This window comes from Chiloscyllium punctatum, chromosome 11, assembly GCF_047496795.1.
Source record: "Chiloscyllium punctatum isolate Juve2018m chromosome 11, sChiPun1.3, whole genome shotgun sequence".
In the NCBI taxonomy this organism is placed as follows: domain Eukaryota; kingdom Metazoa; phylum Chordata; class Chondrichthyes; order Orectolobiformes; family Hemiscylliidae; genus Chiloscyllium; species Chiloscyllium punctatum.
Genome location: NC_092749.1, coordinates 105680143 through 105698627, shown reverse-complemented (window position 1 = coordinate 105698627; position 18485 = coordinate 105680143).

The following is an 18485-nucleotide window of genomic DNA, read 5'->3' as shown; positions in this document are numbered from 1 at the left end:
AGACACACACACACACGTAGTAAGGTTAAAATTGAAAGAGTGCCTAGTACAAATAAGAAGAATAAAGACTACAGAATTTAAAATACCTTAGAGTTTTTGAGTTAATAGATTTCAAATCTGAGCCCACAGTTATTTGATTATTGACAGGTCACCTCAGCAATTAAAAAGTTTGTAGACATCTTTGAGTTCTCTAGATGTTTTTCCAATTTAATATTCTATCTGGCACTGTCTTCTGAGTTTGAGAAAAAAAAACAGAGAAAAGTTTCCAGCTCTTGTTGCTGTAAGTTGAAATTTTCTCCTTTGTTTCCTCTACTGCTCATAAACAGCCACAGAAAGATAGTTCATTTGAACATTTCAAAGTTTGGCTCCTATGTCTTTCTGAGTTGAATAATTACAGGCAGCCTTTGTTATATGCTCTTACCATAATTTTAAAGAAAAACAGTTTTTTTTTGTGCTGACTTAGTTGCCTGGTTTCAATGTCTTCAGATAACAATTACTAATTACTGTGTTGTTTGTTTCCTTTATTCCATGTTGGTCTCCTCAATCAGTGGTCAGGTGATCACAGCAGCTATTTAGTCATTTTTTAGAAAAGGAAAACTTATTCCATGAAAGAGTTCAGTATAGCAATCAGATGATGGTTCACATTTACCATAACTGTAAAGACCATTTATATATTGCAGCTACTGGCATTTCCGCAACAAGTGAGACAGCTCTATATTTGGCCTTCAAATGGCTCAATCTCTGCGGGGACTAAGGTTCCTCATGGTTATTGTCAGGTTGTGTACAGGGGCTGCAGAGATAAACCTGTAAAGTGCATCTGAAAGCATTGTGTATTAACAGATTAACATTGGGCAGATGGTAAAACAAATTAGTTCACTCCCCTCCCAAATGCTTTTGCATAGAGTGTGATTTCTTCAAATAAAAAGAAATCCATCTGATTGAGTTACCAATCTTCTTTGTGCAAATCTGTCTTAGCGTAAGGTGCAAAACAACTTCCGCTAGATGCCTCCTATTATATTTACACTGCCTTTAACTCTGTCCAACTAACTCTTCTGTCAGACAATGTCTGCTGTTTTCCACCATTTTTTAGTGACTCCTTTGTTCTTTATCCCCCGTTTCCCTTAAAACCTATCATAAACATTTTGAACATTTTTAACCTTTCCTAGTGCTGAGGTAAAATCACGGCCTTGACCTGTTGACTCTGTTTCTCTCATCATGAGTGCTGCCCGGCTTGCTGAGTTTTTTCCCCAGCATTTTCTGCTTTGATTTAAGATCATAAGCTCTTTTCTTGGCTATTTGTGTTAACTCTTATCAACTTACCCAGTCACAAAGATTTGTCTGCCAGGATGACATGTTGAGCATTCTATTTTAAAGGGGAGCAGGGGTAGGAACTGGTTGAGGCCATTCTGTCCCTTCAGCCTGTTATTGGAGTCATTGAGGCATACAGCATGGAAACAGACCCTTCGACCCAACTCATCCATGCCGACCAGGTTTCCTAAACTGGACTAGTCCCCATTTGGCCCCTATCCCACTAAACCTTTCCTGTTCATGTACCTGTGCAAATGTCTTTTAAATGTTGTAACTGTATCAGCATCAACTACTCCCTCTGGCAGAATATTCCACAAACGCACCACCCTCTGTATGAAAAGGTTGATGCTCCAGTCCTTTTTATATCTTTCCCCCTGTGCCCTCTAGCTTTGAAAACTCTTCCCCTCGGGAAAAAACAACCTTTGCTATTTATCCTATCCACGCCCCACATGATTTTATAAACCTCCATAAGGCCATCCTTCAGCCTCCAACGCTCCAGGAAGAAAAGTCATAACCTATCCAGCTTCTCCTTTTAACTCAAATGCTACACTCCCGGTTACATCCTTGCCAACCTTTTTGCACCCTTTCCAACTTAATAACATCTTTCTTAAAATAGGATGACCAAAACTGTATACATATTCCAAAGGTGGTCTCATCAATGTCCTGTACATCCCAACCCCTATGCTCAATGTTTCTGACCAATGAAGGCAAGTGTGCCAAACTCCTTCTTCACCACCCTATCTACCTGTGACGCTGCTTTCAAGGAACTATGTACCTGAATCCTTTTGGTCTCTCTGTTTATCAATAATTCCCAGGGCCCTACCATTAACTGTATAAGTCCTGTCTGGTTTGTCTTGCAAAATTCTGGCATTCAGTTATATCAGGCTTGATCAACATCTCACCTTTCTACCTATCCTTGATTCCTCTCTCATTACCTTGACTGAAGATAAAATCAATATTGAAACTTTCAATTGACACCCAGCAACCACAGGGAGAAAGTGAGGACTGCAGATGCTGGAGATCAGAGTCGAGAGTGTGGTGCTGGCAAAGCACAGCAGGTCAGGCAGCATCCGAGGAGCAGGAGAATTGACGTTTCAGGTATAAGCCCTGCATCAGGAACACCCAGCAACAACACCTTTTCAGAGAGAGCTTTCCAGAAGATTTTCAATCCACGAATGCTGAAATCCAAGCTCAAATTCTGAGGGAATGCCGTCAGAAAGGAAGCTCCCTAGCTGCAGGGCGAGTTTATAAAATCAACTCTTTAACTAAATCCCTGGAAAAACTTGTATAAACTATGAACTTTTTTTTTATAACACACACACACTGTACAGAGTTGGGAGTCACTCTTACGATTGCCAGAGATTTCAGTGAGGAACAAGTAGATAGTGATCTTTTTATCGCAAGTCTACATCACCGCAAAATAAGAATTTTGGAACAGGTTCTCGACAGAAACAATAAATATCCTCGCAGCGGAAATGCTTGTTGAGGAATACAGATGTTAGTTGTAGACATAATCGGCCGAACTAGACCAAACATTCCACAGTTGGCATGATGCGTACTGGCTGAATCTGGGCATGTAACCAGTCTATTACATGGAATGCAATTAGAGGGAAGGTTTTCTCATTGTAAGTGCCCTATAATGATGATGATATTCTGACATCAAGCAATTGCTAGATTTGTTAAGTTAATACTGCTCAAGGGAGATTTCAGCCTTTTTTTTTTGTCTGCTGAACAACATACAATGGAATGCAATCAAAAGAGCTTTCATGTTTGCAAAACTACAGATTCCAGAATGCCCTTTTGATGCTATGACCCATCCACCATCAATGCCAAGTTCCAACACTTCGGCTGAAATTTTCTTTTTATTTTACTGGGATGAGGGTGTCACTGGCAAAGCCAGAAGATATCAGCCATTCCCAATGACCCCTGAACTGAATGGCGCACTGGCGGTTAAGGGTCAACTGCACTAGCATGGATCAGGAGTTACATGTATACCAGACCTAGTAAGGGCAATTCATTTCCCTCTGAACCGTGTGAGGTTTTGCTACAATTGATTATAGCGATGGTTTAAAATTGCCAGCATAAATGTGCGTAGCATTAAAGCGGCTACGCGATGTGTTTCAACGCTGGCCTTCCTGGCCAACGTCAAAGCCGATGTCCTGTTTCTGCAGGAGTGTGGGATACCGCACCTCAGCAGTTACAGGAGATGGTCGAGCTTGTGGGCCCACGGGCCGTCAGTGTGGTCGGGGGGCAACGATAGCCGCGCCTCCGGCCTGGGTATCCTGTTGCGGGGAGGCAACTTCACCATCTCCGAGGTTAAGGAGGTGGTGGGCGGGCGCCTCCTCGTCGTGGACGTCAAATACAGAAACGCTCCCGTGAGACTAATCAACGTGTACGCCCCAGTGGGTAAGAGTGAACGGTTGGCCGTCCTGCAACAGCTTCCACTGCTGCTGGCTACGTCCAGGCCGGTCATTCTGGCCGGAGACTTCAACTGCATCATTGATGCTGATGGACGATCCGGCGGGGGGGACAGTAAACCGGACGCTACGTCCAGGGCCCTGATGGAAACGGTCAAAGACGCCAAGCTGCACGACGTCTTCAGCGCCCCTGCAGACGGAGCGCAGCGTAGATACACCTGGTCACGGGCAGACGGGTCTATCCGCTCAAGGATAGATTACCTGTTTGTGTCCCGAACGCTCTCGGTCAGATCCACCGACGTCAAGCCGGTGTTCTTCTCTGACCACTGCCTCCTGCTGGCCGACTGTCACCTACAGGACGAACAGCGGGCGGGCAAGGGAACGTGGAAACTGAACACTAAGCTGTTGACCCCGGGAAACATCGAAGAGCTCAAGAGGGATTACGCAGGTTGGAGAACCGTGAAGCCCCTCTTTGAGTCTCCAGCGGACTGGTGGGAAACGGTAAAAGGGAACATCAAGAGGTTCTTTATCCTCAAAGGTGTCCAGGAGGCGAGAGAGAGGCGGGGAAAACTGTCCCAGCTCCAGGAAAGTATGCAGAACCTGCTCCTGCTGCAGACGATGGGGGTGGATGTCACGGAGGACCTCAAGGAGGTGAAGGGCCAGCAAGCCTCGCTCTTTGCCTCGGAGGCCTCCAGGATAATCTTCCGGTCCAGGGTCCGCTCGGTGGAGCAGGACGAGATGTGCTCACGTTTCTTCTTCCAGAAGGTGCACAAAGAGAGCTCCGTGCTCAGCAGCCTGAAGAAAGAAGATGGCTCGGTAACGTCATCTCAGGCTGACGTCATGAGGATCAGCAAATCCTTCTACGCCAGCCTGTATGACTCGAAGCCGACCGACAGCGCGGCCTCCCAGTCGTTCCTGTCCTCTATCACGGAGGTCCTAGATGACGGAACACGAGAGAGGCTGGACCAGCCGCTATCTCTGGATGAACTGACCAAGGCCCTCGAGTCCTTCGAAAAGAATAAAACTCCCGGAAGCGACGGCTTACCGGTCGAGGTTTATTCCGCTCTTTGGGACTTGATCGGCCAGGACCTGCTGGAGGTGTATGTCAGTATGCTCCGGGCAGGTACCATGAGTGAATCCATGAGGAAAGGCATCATCACCCTCGTCTACAAGCGGAAGGGGGAGAGGGAGGAAATTAGAAATTGAAGACCGATCTCACTGTTAAATGCAGACTACAAAATCCTGTCAAAGGTCATCGCCAACCGGGTCAGGTCTGCTCTGGGATCGGTGATCCACCCGGACCAAACCTGTGCTGTACCGGGCAGGAAGATCTCTGAGAGTCTCGCACTCCTCAGGGATACGATCGCCTACGTGCAGGACAGGGGGGTGGACACCTGCCTCATCAGCCTGGACCAGGAGAAAGCCTTTGACAGGATATCGCATACATATATGAGGGATGTCCTCTCCAAAATGGGCTTTGGGGAGGGAATCGGAAATTGGATCAGACTGCTCTACACCAACATTGTCAGTGCAGTCTCAATCAATGGGTGGGAATCAGATAGCTTCCCTGTAAGATCTGGAGTCAGGCAGGGATGCCCCCTCTCACCCGCCTTGTTTGTGTGTTGCATAGAGCCATTTGCCGAATCCATCAGGAAGGATGCGAGCCTGAGAGGGGTGACTATTCCTGGCAGCGGGGGCCTGCAGGTTAAGGCCTCCCTGTACATGGATGACGTCGCTGTTTTCTGCTCGGATCCGCTGTCCGTGCACAGACTCGTGTGCATCTGCGACCAGTTCGAACGGGCCTCGGGGGCCAAGGTAAACCGAGGCAAGAGCGAGGCCATGCTCTTCGGGAACTGGGCCGACCAATCCTCTATCCCCTTCACCGTCAGGACTGACCACCTGAAGGTGCTGGGTATTTGGTTCGGGGGGGCTGGGGCGTGCGCCAAGACCTGGGAGGAGCGGATCAGGAAGATGAGACAGAAACTAGGCAGATGGGGGCAACGGTCGCTCTCCATCGCGGGAAAAAACCTGGTCATCAGGTGTGAGGTCCTCTCAGTATTGCTATATGTGGCACAGGTCTGGCCTATCCCCAGGACCTGTGCCGCCGCAGTCACCCGGGCCATCTTCCAATTCATTTGGAGATCAAAGATGGACCGGGTCCGAAGAGACTCAATGTACAAAGACCGGTGCAATGGGGGAAAAAACACGCCCAATGCCACCCTCACCCTGATGGCCACCTTTGTGTGTGGCTGCATCAAGCTGTGCGTGGATCCCCGGTACGCAAACACCAAGTGTCACTACGTACTGAGGTTCTACCTGTCCCCGGTGTTGCGAAGGATGGGCCTGGCCTCGCTGCCGCGGAACGCTCCGAGTAGTTGGACCGTTCCGTATCACCTGTCCTTCGTGGAGAAATTCATGAGGAAAAACACCTTTGACCACAAGTCCATCAGGAAGTGGTCAGCACGTAGCGTCCTTGAGACCCTTCGGGAAAAGGAGAGGGCGGATCCTGTCGAGCGGTTCCCTGAGCAGACTGTCAAAGCCATTTGGCAGAATGCCTCATCGCCAGAACTTTCCAACAAGCACCAAGACGTGGCTTGGCTGGTGGTGAGAAGGGCTCTGCCTGTGAGATCCTTTATGCACGCCCGGACTCTCTGCCGCACCGCACGCTGCCCTCGAAGTGGCTGCGGGGGGGACGAGACTGTCACACACCTCCTTCTGGAATGTGCCTATGCAGAGGAAGTCTGGAGAGGAATGCAGTGGTGCTTGTCGAGGTTCGTCCCGAGCAGCGCCGTGACGCGGGACTCCGTGCTCTACGGCCTGTTCCCCGGGACTCACACCGAGACGAACATTAACTGCGCCTGGAGGATCATCAACTCGGTGAAGGACGCCCTCTGGGCGGTCCGAAACCTGTTGATCTTCCAGCTGAAGGAGTTGACCCCGACCGAGTGTTGCAGACTGGCACATTCCAAGGTCCAAGACTACGTGTTGAGGGACGCGCTGAAGCTTGGGGCAGCTGCCGCCAAGGCGCGGTGGGGAAAGACCACCGTGTAAGATCGGCCTGCCGAAAGAATAACAGGGGGCAAATACAGACGTTTTTTTGGGCTCTGCTGATGCCTCAGCCAAATATATGTATATATACAAGATTGAAAAAATGCACAGGATTGTAAAGGACAAGAATAAAGTCGAATCTGTGTTTGTAAATATGGACATATGTATGGCATGATCCAATGTACAGACCATCAAATCATTTATGAATAAAGTATATTTTTGAAATAAAAAAAAAGATTATAGCGATGGTCACTGTTACTGAGACTAGATTCATGTTCAACGTTTGTTCATTGGATTTTAACTCAACGAGAATCTGTGGTGGGATTTGAACACATGTCCCAGGGCACGGTCAGATCTTCTAGTCTCGTCGTTACCACTGCCCCATATCCATCCATAAAGACACTTACCAATTTTTATAGATGTAACATCAAAAGCATTCTATCTGGATGCATCATGGTTTCGTACAGCAACTGCTCTGCCCAGGACCACAAGAAACTACAGAGGATTGCGTACACAGCCCAGTTCATCACACAAGCCAACCTTCCATCCACTGACTCCACCTACACTTCTCACTGCCTCGGGAAAGCAGTCAACATCATCAAAGACTCTTCCTACCTCGGTTATAATCTCATCCAGGAGAAAGTGAGGACTGCAGATGCTGGAGATCAGAGCTGAAGAATGTGTTGCTGGAAAAGCGCAGCAGGTCAGGCAGCATCCAAGGAGCAGGAGAATCGACATTTTGAGCATAAGCCTGAAGAAGGGCTTATGCCCGAAACGTCGATTCTCCTGCTCCTTGGATGCTGCCTGACCTGCTGTGCTTTTCCAGCAACACATTTTTCAGCTATAATCTCATCCAACCTCTTCAATAGGGCAGAAGATACAAAAGCTTGAACGCACGTACCAATAAGTTGAGGAACAGCTTCTTCCCCACTATTATCAAAGTTCTGAACGGACCACTCAAATTGTAAATTTGATCTTGCTCATTGTGCACCTTCTCTGCAGCTGTAACATCGTCACTCTGTTCTATTACCCTAAAGCAGTTTGTATGGTATGATCCACTTGCACACAAGTGCACACAAAGCAAAACTTCTCACTGTACGTGGTTACATGCAACCATAATAAATCAAATCAAATTATATTTGCTTATTAATATCGAGCGTCCACACCCCCCATCTTGCTTCAGCGATGCACCCTTTGGTGCAATCTAACAGTATACAGGCCCCCTCAATATTCTCTATCTAAACACGGAGAGTGAGCGAGCTACTGAGGTGAGAGGGGCAGGAAGGGCAGGTGAGGTGAGGGGCTGGAGGGGGCATTGACTTTGTTCTCTGTGGGAATGCAGTCAGGAGTGCAAGATGGGGAACCACGTCAGAAGCAAGGGAGCTAGGAGAGGCCGCAATGGGACTTTTGATAACTTTCTTTGGCACAGTAGTGTCCTGGGACCACGGGGAAAGGCAGATGGAGTTTGATCCCTGATAAACGAAGGTCAACTTTGATGTGAAGCGCGTGAAAAAGTCTGGGCCAACTTTTTATGGGATGCATTTTTACACGGGCATGCTTGGAAATTTCTTGAACTCAAGAGTTCAATGCCTGGAGTGTTATCTTATTGGATGTTGTTAGCAGGCTCAGTGGTTCAGGCACTTGGCTTGGGAAGTTTCACTTCCAAATATTTTGCTCCCATGACTATTAGAAATGGTAAATAACATTTATGCAACAAGTGAGTTTTGCGTGAATAATGTAAATGGTCAATATTGTTTTACTGAAATGGAGCACACTTAAAGCATTGTGCACAGATTGCAATGAACATCTTACCATTTTAATTGAATATTGATCCAGGGCATATCATTGCTGCAAATCCCCTGCATCAGCTGCAGTTGGGCACTCCCTTATGTCTGATCTCCAATCTCAGTTTACACAGACACTTCCTCCCCTGCTGTCTGTGGCTAATTCTTTATCAGACTGGACGAGTGTCAAAAAGGCAAAGAGAAAAATAAAAAAAAACCATCAGTACACTACACTGCCCAAGTTCTGACACGCATAGCTCCATCAGTTTGATCTCTCGGCTGTCAGTCGATTGCCGTGACTTTCACAAAGTCAGGACTGGGGCAGCAGGTGCATGAGAATACCAGCACTGGTGAGTTTCCCTCCAAGCCACTCAGCATCCTGACTTGGGAAACATTTCGCCATTCCCTCGGTGTCGCTGGGTCAAGATCCCAGAACTTCTTCCCCAACAACACTGTGGGTGTCCCTGCACCTCAGGGACTACAGCAGTTCAAGGAAGTTCCTCATCTCCAACCCTCTCCAGAGCAATTAGTCCAATGCTGGTCCAGCCAGCGATGCCCACATCCCATGACTGAAGGATTGACAACTTGATTGAAGGAGAAATGAATCCCTGAAATGAGCCTTCTGACCTTTGTTGTTGAGTCTCATGTGAAAGTTGCTGATAGTCATTCCCAAGAAATTACCTGCAAAAGATCAAACAATTCAGAGTATTGAAAATGAACACTTATTGGAGAATAATTTACGAAGAGAAAAATGGCAAACGAACTCAGAGTAATGTTGGGAGATCTTCTCTTCCATAATGAATTGTTACAATCGAAATACAACATATTTGCATTTACAAGGCATTTTTTAATAATCTCTGGGCATATCAAAGCCCTTTCCAACCAATTATGCTCTACTGAAAGGTTTTCTCTGCTGTAGTGCAGGAAACAAGGCAGACAATTTATGCACAGCAAGATCCCCGTGCGATAATAATCAAAAAATTGATTTTTGTGATTTAGATTGAGATATAAATAAATATTGGCCAGGGCATCAGGGATAACATTCACACCCGTCTTCAAAATACTGCTACAGGATCTGTTATTGTCCAGTTGGGTGAATCTCCATTTTGTGTCTAATACAAAGAACAGGGCACCTGTCGTTTGACACTGGATTGTTAGCTTTGGTTCACAGGTTCAGAGTCGCGAGGGGGATTTAAGCCTTGAATTGTCTGACGCAAAAGCGAGAGAGCTCCCTACTGAGCTACAGCTTGCTCCGTAGACTAATGCGGAGACTTTAAGAATTGAAAATTAATGTCCAGTACACTGTTGTGTGCAACCCTGGCACATAATCATTTGGACATTTTCAAATTTGATTTTGTTTTGTCATTATTATTGAATATTTCTCTTAACCAACACTACTGGTTAAAGAAAATGACTGCTTGGCAGACAGCCAAGCATTAGTCAATTGGCTGAGTCTTTCTGCTTCTCGGTTGGTGTAGGAAGGTAGTGTGTCACAAGTGTGGGTCTGTTGATTGACTAATGGCTACCAAATGGGTCAAGTCATGTGACAAAAACCATCAGATAACAACCCCAGTAGAGCAAGTGGAGGCAAGATGGAAATTGACAATATACCTGAGAACAGTTAAAAAAAAAACAGGATGATGGAGAGAGAGAGAGAAAGAGGAGGGCAATGACACTCTTCGAAAGAGACAGGCATGGTCGGACTGAATGGCCTCCTTCTGTGCTGTCCCATTCCAAAACACATTCGGCTGGCCTGAGGATCGTGGTAAATATGCAAACACGTGGGGATCTTTTAGATTCCTTAATTTCTTGCCTCTGAGAGTCTCAGAGCAGGAATTGGCTGAGACAAGACCGCAGTCCAGTTTCCTGGATCAGGTGCCATTCGGCTGATTGGGGGTGGGCTCCTAGGAGGGTCCTGCAGAAAACAGCATCTTCCTCCTCCCCACCCACCAAGCCCCAACATCTCCCCCACCCCACCCCACACCAACTGGCCCTGAGTGAAGGCTGAGTTTGCTCAATAAGGGCCATGTTCCTCACAGCATTGCTTATTGTCTTCTGGAGATCACAGTGAGCCGATACAAAGGGGGAGGGTGTTGCGTTCCAGTCTCAAAAAGGTTATGAAGGCAACCCAATCAGAAGGTCAGCCACCACTTAGTAATGTGCTGCGCAGAAAAGAAAATTAACTTGACGTCTTTTTTTTCTCTCTAGCTGTAGACATGGGTGGCATTTCTGATGTGAGTGCTGCAGGCCATTGTTGAGCCTTATCCTGAAGTGTTATCCTTCTTATCAACAAAGTGACCAGCGAAGAAAGAAAAGGTTTCTTTGTTTTCAGAGAAAGATGGGTGGCCTCTGAAACTGAAAGTAATAAGTGGGTAATTTAGCAAATCGGTGAATTCCTGGACTGGGGCAGGTTTGTGCTGAACACCTTAACACATTCCTGGAATATTCCGGAACAGTTGCCTGTTTTGGTTCAGGCTGTTTAAAAGAGATGGCATGGGTTTTCAAATCAAAGCAGGGAAAGTATTTAAGCATAAGTTACAAAAAGGCAGTGGTTTTTCAAATAAAAATTCTCACACGTGGAAGCAGTGGCCTGCTGTCTGTGGTACAACTCCATGGGGACTGACTACTGTGCTGTATTCTGCTGAAGTGACCAAATCGAATGGTACTATTCAAGTACCTAATATTCATTTGGATATAAAGAGGATCAGCTGGGGTCAGCCATCTTGTTGACTAGTGCTCTTTCTCATTGAGAAGGGAATCTGATTTTCTTACCGAATCTGATGCACATATGATTCCAGACCCACTGCAGTGAGGTTGCCTTTTAAGTACCATCTGAGAAGGCCTAGAGAGCCAATCATTTCAAAGGCAGCTAGGAATAAGGCAACAAATGTCAGGTTTTCCAAGATGTCCATGTCTCAGGCAAGAATAAAACTCTGAAAACCCGGTACTTGGAAAGAGCAGCAAATATGTTAGTGTAAGTAGGGCCCATGGTGAAGGCAGTGTCAGGTGCTAGACAATTCAGGATAAAGGTGTCAACTTGACTCAGCTATTTTTGACAATAGTGTTGTCAGACCAAAGATTGCGAGTTCCAGAGAGAGAACAGAGCCCAGGCTGTTAGTGCTGCACTGCAGCGATGTTGGAAGTACCCTAATTTGTTTGCCACTCCAAGTTCATATGAACCTTAGAGGTTGCATGGCTCTGTTTGTGAATAAAAACAGAGGGTCACCTTGCCAGCTTGATAACATCCCTCCTCCCTTCCTCAAAATAAATCATTAAAAAATGAGCATTTACTGTTTTGCAATTGCTGGGGATGTAGAATGACTGTCACATTTCTCCACTGAACAAAAGTTAGAACACTCTGAAAGTTTCTCTCTGTATAAAGGACTTTAAGATGTCCAAGTACACTAAAGGGTGGCATGGTGGCTCAGTGGTTAGCACAGCTGCCTCATATCCCCAGTGACACAGATTCGACTTCAGTCTCAGGCGGCTGTCTATGTTAAGTTTGCACATTCTCCCTGTGTCTGTTTTGGCCTCCTCCCACAGTCCAAAGGTGTGCTGGTTAGCTGGATTGACCACAGTGTCCAGGAATGTACAGGCTAGGTGAATTAACCATGGGAAATGTAGGGTTTGGTGGGATGCTCTTTGGAGGGGCAGTGCAGATTCGCTGGACTGAATGGCCTGCACCCACACTGAAGGTGATTCTATGATATTAAAGAAATAGGCAGTTAGTGCCTCTGCCTGTCGCAACCAAATTCTGAAATATTTGTGAAGGAATAAACCTACCTGGTAGCTGACAATGTATTACAAGACTAGCTTACTATCACAGTCTGAATGAAATTCAGTTTTACAATATCTATGTCCAACAATCATATGCTTGTTAGTGCAGATCCCTATTGAATGGTTTCTGAACTTGCAGTCTAAAATTCCGATGAAAAACTCCTCAAGACATTTTCCTTCAATATTATCTTTTGGATCAACTGAAGGAGAAGTATCCTTGTTCTGTCCAATGTTTCTGGTATGATCATAAAGCTAACACTTGCAGCCACATCAGTAATTGTAGGAAACGGGTGTTCACAATTTATGCTGGGTGGGATAAGTCGATATTATGCTTAGAGTTGAGAACAGCCAAACTTAATACTTTCCAAAAGTTTAAGCAGAGAACATATGCAGAAAGCAGTTACAAATCTCAGCTGCAATTGTTGGATTAATGTCTTTAATTATTACAGAGGAATGTGCAAATTTAGTTATTTTCATTTGTCTGAATCACTTTCAGGACTCAACCATGTTACAGCCTCTTGAATCCTCACTGTTACATGGCACCAGACATATGATGGTTGTTGACAGAAAAGTTCCTGTCCAAGTTACTGATACCTGAAAGATGATTTCGAAAATATCTGCCCTTGGCTTTCCACATTGATGCCAGAAGACAAAAACACAAGGCGCAAGGAGTTGTGCTGATAGAATGCCAGTATTCTTGTCAGTAAGTTTAGCTCAGTGACAAAACTGACAGGACAAAGAGAGCAGCCTAATTTTCCTCTGTTTCCCCAGCTCTGGCCAAGCCACTTTGGCAGGCGAAGCAATTCAACATTAGAGAGCGATTACAGCCAGTCAGAGAATTAATGGTATGTTTTCTTTTAGAATCTAATTCTTCACAAACCCCTTAACAGAATCCAGCAATCATATTAGATAAACTAAATCCATCTCTTCAACTGAATTGTCAACGAGAAATCAGCTAAGAGTAATTTTTTTATGGATGGGTTCCATGAATCCCATGAGTTTTCTCAAGTTGTTTATCAGACTCACCCCAATACCAATGTATACACCATAGCTACCTGGAAGGCGAATCAGAGTTAATGCAGGAGCATTGAAACATAGGAACAGAAGGCGATTACCTAATGATATCACCACTGGACTGTTGACCCAGGTAATGTCCTGGGGACCTGGGCTTGAATTCCACCATGGCAGATGGTGGAATTTGAATTCAATCAATATTTGGAAATAAGGGTCTAATGATGGGCCATGAATCCATGGTTGATTGTCAGGAAAACAACCCATCTGCTTCACTAATGCTCTGTAGGAAAGGAAACTGCCGTCCTTACCTTTTCTGGCCTACATGTGACTCCGGGCCCACAGCAAAGTGGTTGACTCTAAACAGCCATCTGGGCAATTAGGGATGGGCACTAAATGCTGCTGTCAGTGATGTCCTCATCGTGTGAAGGAAAAAGAAATAGAACAGGAGTAGTCCATTTAGCCCCTCGAACTTGTTCTGCCAATTTCTAAAGAGAAATATCTTCAGCCAGAGAGTGGTGAATGTATGGAATTCATGGTCACAGAAGGTTATGGAGGCCAGGTCATTGAGTATATTTAAGACTGAGATAGATAGGTTCTTGATTGCCAAGGGTTATGGAGAGAATGAAGTTGAGAAACTTAACAGCTGTGATTGAATGGTGCAGTAAACTTGATGGGCTGAATGGCCTAATTTCTGCTCCAATGTCTTTTGGGCAATGAGATCATGGTTGATTTAAATTCCTTATGCATATTCCTGGTTTAGGTGCATATCCCTTAATATCTTTGCTTGACAAAAATTTACCTTTTTCAGTGTTAAAGTTAACAATTGATCCAGCATCCACTGCTGTTTGTGGAAGAGGGTTCCAACATCTTTGTGTGTAGCAGGCCAATAACAGAACTAGCCAGAGGTGTTCTGCTTGATTTGTCCATCCATATCCTCCTGGAGTCTGCTCCCACCCTTCTCAGTGTTTACTGTGGGCAGAATCTTCCCAACTCCCAAAAGGCATGAATATTGGGAGAATCAGTTGAGAATAGGCAAGGGGGGTAGCTTCCTCGCATCAAGAGCAAAAGGTCTCAATTTCCAACTAAGTATGAAATGGCAAGGTGGATTCCAGCTCGTGAATGTTGAGAAGACTCTTCTCATGTATTAACATCCTCAGTATTATATCATCTCATCTCATTGATATGCTCTTCCCTGTTCTCCCACCTACTGGACAGAATCTAGATGGTAACAATTCCCAATCGGAAAGTCAGAGTGCTCAGCACATAACTTCTAAAAATGAGCTTGACTTCTGGGAGAGCGAAACTGAAAAGAGCGAGAGTTAGGAATGCAAAACTCCCAAGTTAAATAAGGGCGGAAGCAGGAGACCTCTTACCTGAGGCGGATATGCTTACAATGTTAATTATGATTTGGAGGTGCTGGTGTTGGACTGGGGTGGACAAATTTAAAAATCACACAACTCCAGGTTCTCGTCCAACAGGTTTATTTGGAAGCACTAGCTTTTGGAGTGCTGCTGTAACCACCTGATGAAGGAAATCTGGTGCTTCCAGATAAACAAAGTCGAAGTAACCACTGAACTATAGCCAGCGATAAAAAAAAGGGAGTGGCACGGTGGCACAGTGGTTAGCACTGCTGCCTCACAGCACCATAGACCCAGGTTCAATTCACCGCCTCAGGCGACTGACTGTGTGGAGTTTGCACATTCTCCCCGTGTCGGTGTGGGTTTTGCTCTGGGTGCTCCGGTTTCCTCCCACAGTCCAAAAATGTGCAGGTCAGGTGAATTGGCCATGCTAAATTGCCCGTAGTGTTAGGGGCGGGGGTAAATGTAGGGGAATGGGTCTGGGTGGGTTGCGCTTCGGCACGTTAGTGTGGACTTGTTGGGCTGAAGGCCCTGTTTCCATACTGTAGAGAATCTAATCGAAAAACCTGTTGGACTATAACCTTATGCTGTGGAATGTTGATGATGTATGTGTTGACTCTGCAACCATTGGAAGATGCAGGGGATTTGAAAAGAAAACTTCAATTGCTAATAGTAAGCAGAAGTTTCAAGAATTCCCAGTTCTTACACTTTCTTTTTAAAACAAACTAAATGATTATCCTCTCAATTGCTGATAAGTATCCAACTTCAGTTTTGAGGGCATTGGTGAAGTAGGCATCGAACAAAATTTGAGTTAAGAAGTTCAGTTTAAGAATAGGTTACTGCCCTCATTGTACATTTAACATATTTAACAGGACTGACTATTCAAGATCAAGTGTAATTATTAGCAATCTCAATCTTTTGAAACGTTTGACCAAAATCGTGGTTTAATTATATCAATAAAATACCTGGATTTCAAATTCTAAGAAAAACACGGTGGCACAATGGCTAGCACTGCTGCCTCACAGCGCCAGAGACCTGGGTTCAATTCCCACCTCGGGCGACTGACTGTGTAGAGTTTGCACGTTCTCCCCTTGTCTGCGTGGGTTTCCTCCCACAGTCCAAAGATGTGCAGGTTAGGTGAATTGGCCATGCTAAATTTGCCATAGAGTTAGGTTAGGGGTATGGGTTGCGCTTCGGCGGGTTGGTGTGTACTTGTTGGGCCGAAGGGCCTGTTTCCGCACTGTAATGTAATCTAGTCTCTGCCAAAATCATGACATCATAATTTTATCAAAAGGTACTGATTTTAATACCAATCCCTGGAAAATATTTCCCTCCAGGCTGGAATTCTACTCATCACGGATCACAGCTTTGTGAATCTTAGCTAGTTTTACATCAATATAATCTCTGTCTTTTTAACTGAATTAGTTTCAGTTTTTCTAAGAAATCTATTCTGTAGCACTTCAACAAACAGCCTTCCAAAATGACATCAAAAGTTTGCGTGGGGCGTTGGCTTAGTGGTTAGCACTGCTGCCTCACAGCACTAGGGACATGGGTTTAATTTCATCCTTGGGTGACTGTCTGTGTAGAGTTTGCATGTTTTCCCTGTTTCTGCTGGATGTTCTGGTTTTCTCCTGCAGTTCAAAGATGTGTAGGTTAGGTAGATTGGCCATGGTAAATGTGGGGTTATAGGTGATTGGATGGGGTGCTCTTTGGTGGGTTGGTGTACACTTGATGCGCTGAATGGCAGCTTCTGCATGGTAAGGATTCTATGCACATGTAATCTTCATTGACCCTCCCATAAATGAATAATAAAATTATTAACAAAATGATTTGATCAAGTCTCCATTTACAGATCCATGCTGACTTTCATTCGTTAACCCACACTCTTCAAAAAGCAATTGAACATTGTTCTGAATTATAAATTGGTACGAGGAGGGTGACATTGTGTTACGATAGTTTCCTAATGCATACTCTTACTTATTTCACCTAGAGGAATTATGTTTTGCTGTGAATAGAGCACTTGGTGAATAATCCCGAGTGTGTTGACAGCTAAATTGGCAATTAATTTAAGATAGTCGGTGGAATTTGCAACATGGCTCTTTTGTGCTTGCTAAAGCAATGAACATTTACATGCAGGGAATTTTGCACTGCGAACAACAGGAATGTGTTCACTTGTGTGCGTTTTTAGAATTACATGGGATCATGAGATCCTATCATTCCCAGTTACATTCTCCATGGCAATGCCTTAGCCAATCAGACTTGAGTGGCTAACCTAATCAACCAAACTTTTCTCTTTTATTTTGAGCCATTTTGCCATTTGAAATTTGGCATTCTTGCATGTGTCCAGATGAGAACAACTTGAAAATCTTCAGCATCATATCCTTCATTTCAGTAATATTCAAATATTATTATCTGTTCTGTGATCTATTTTATCCTGTCCAGTGTCTCCACTACCTCTGTCTTTACTCCTATCGTTGTAGGATCCTCCTCTGAAGTGGGAAACTTGAAAGCATTTCCATCACAATTGATGTTTGACTTGCACTCATACAATCATCAAAAGAACTAAAATTGAGACTCAGTCTTTACAAAGACAAGGCTTTCAGGCCACACCTGGAGTCCTGCATACAGATTTGTCTCTTTAATTGAGATAGGATGTACTGGCATTGGAAGGGGTGCAAGAGGAGATTCCCCAGGTTGATTCTGGAGTTTAGTGGGTTGGCTTATGAGGAGAGATTGGGTAGACTGGGACTATACTCACTGGAATTTAAAGTGGCGCTGGAAAAGCACAACAGGTCAGGAAGCATCCGAGGAGCAGGGAAATTGACGTTTCAGGCAAAACCCCTTCATTAGGATTTCTGATTGACAGCTTTTGCCTGAAACATCGATTTTCCTGCTCCTTGGATGCTGCCTGACCTGCTGTGCTTTTCCAGCACCACTCTAATCTTGACTCTGATCTCCAGCATCTGCAGTACTCACTTTTGCCTCACTGGAATTCAGAAGGATGAAGGGGGAGTCTTACAGAAACATATAAAATTATGAAGGGCAGGGGGGTTGTTTCCACTGGTGGGATGGAACAAGAACGAGGGAGGAGCAGATTTTGGCACTGAATTGAGGAGGAACTTCTTCACTCAAAGGGTTGTGAATCTGTTGAATTCCCTGCCCAGGGAAGCAGTTGAGACTTCCTCGTTGAATGTTTTTAAGGCAATGCTAAGTAGATCTTTGAACAGTGAAGGGTTATGGTGAGAGGATGGATAAGTAGAGCTGAGTCCATGAAAAGATCAGCTATCATCTTATTGAATGGCGGAGCAGGCTCAATGGACCGGATGGCCTACTCCTGCTCCTGGTTCTTCTGTTCTTCCAATGTGATCAATATTTGGTGGTTCTACAGATTACAGGCCTTTACACTGGCCTTAAAAGGTATAGATAGATTTAAGAGGTAAGATTTTTAAAAATGAGAAATCTCTTGTAATATAAAATGCCAATGTAAAATATCAACTAACTCAAACATAGTCATCTCACAAACATCTTTACACAATCTTACCTTGTTTCCCTCTGAATAATTCTAGTGACAGAGTATGGAAATGTTCCAAACCATATCTCACGAAAACAAAACCCTATGTCTGGAGTGTTCTTTCCTCAACTCCCATGTGCTTAAGATAAATTAACTCAAGATGAGCAATTTCTGCCACATTTCTGACTCATTTAATTGCAACTCACATTTGTCTCATAGCTTGTTCATTAATCATTCTGGTAGAGGTAGCAAGGACAATAGTTGTTGG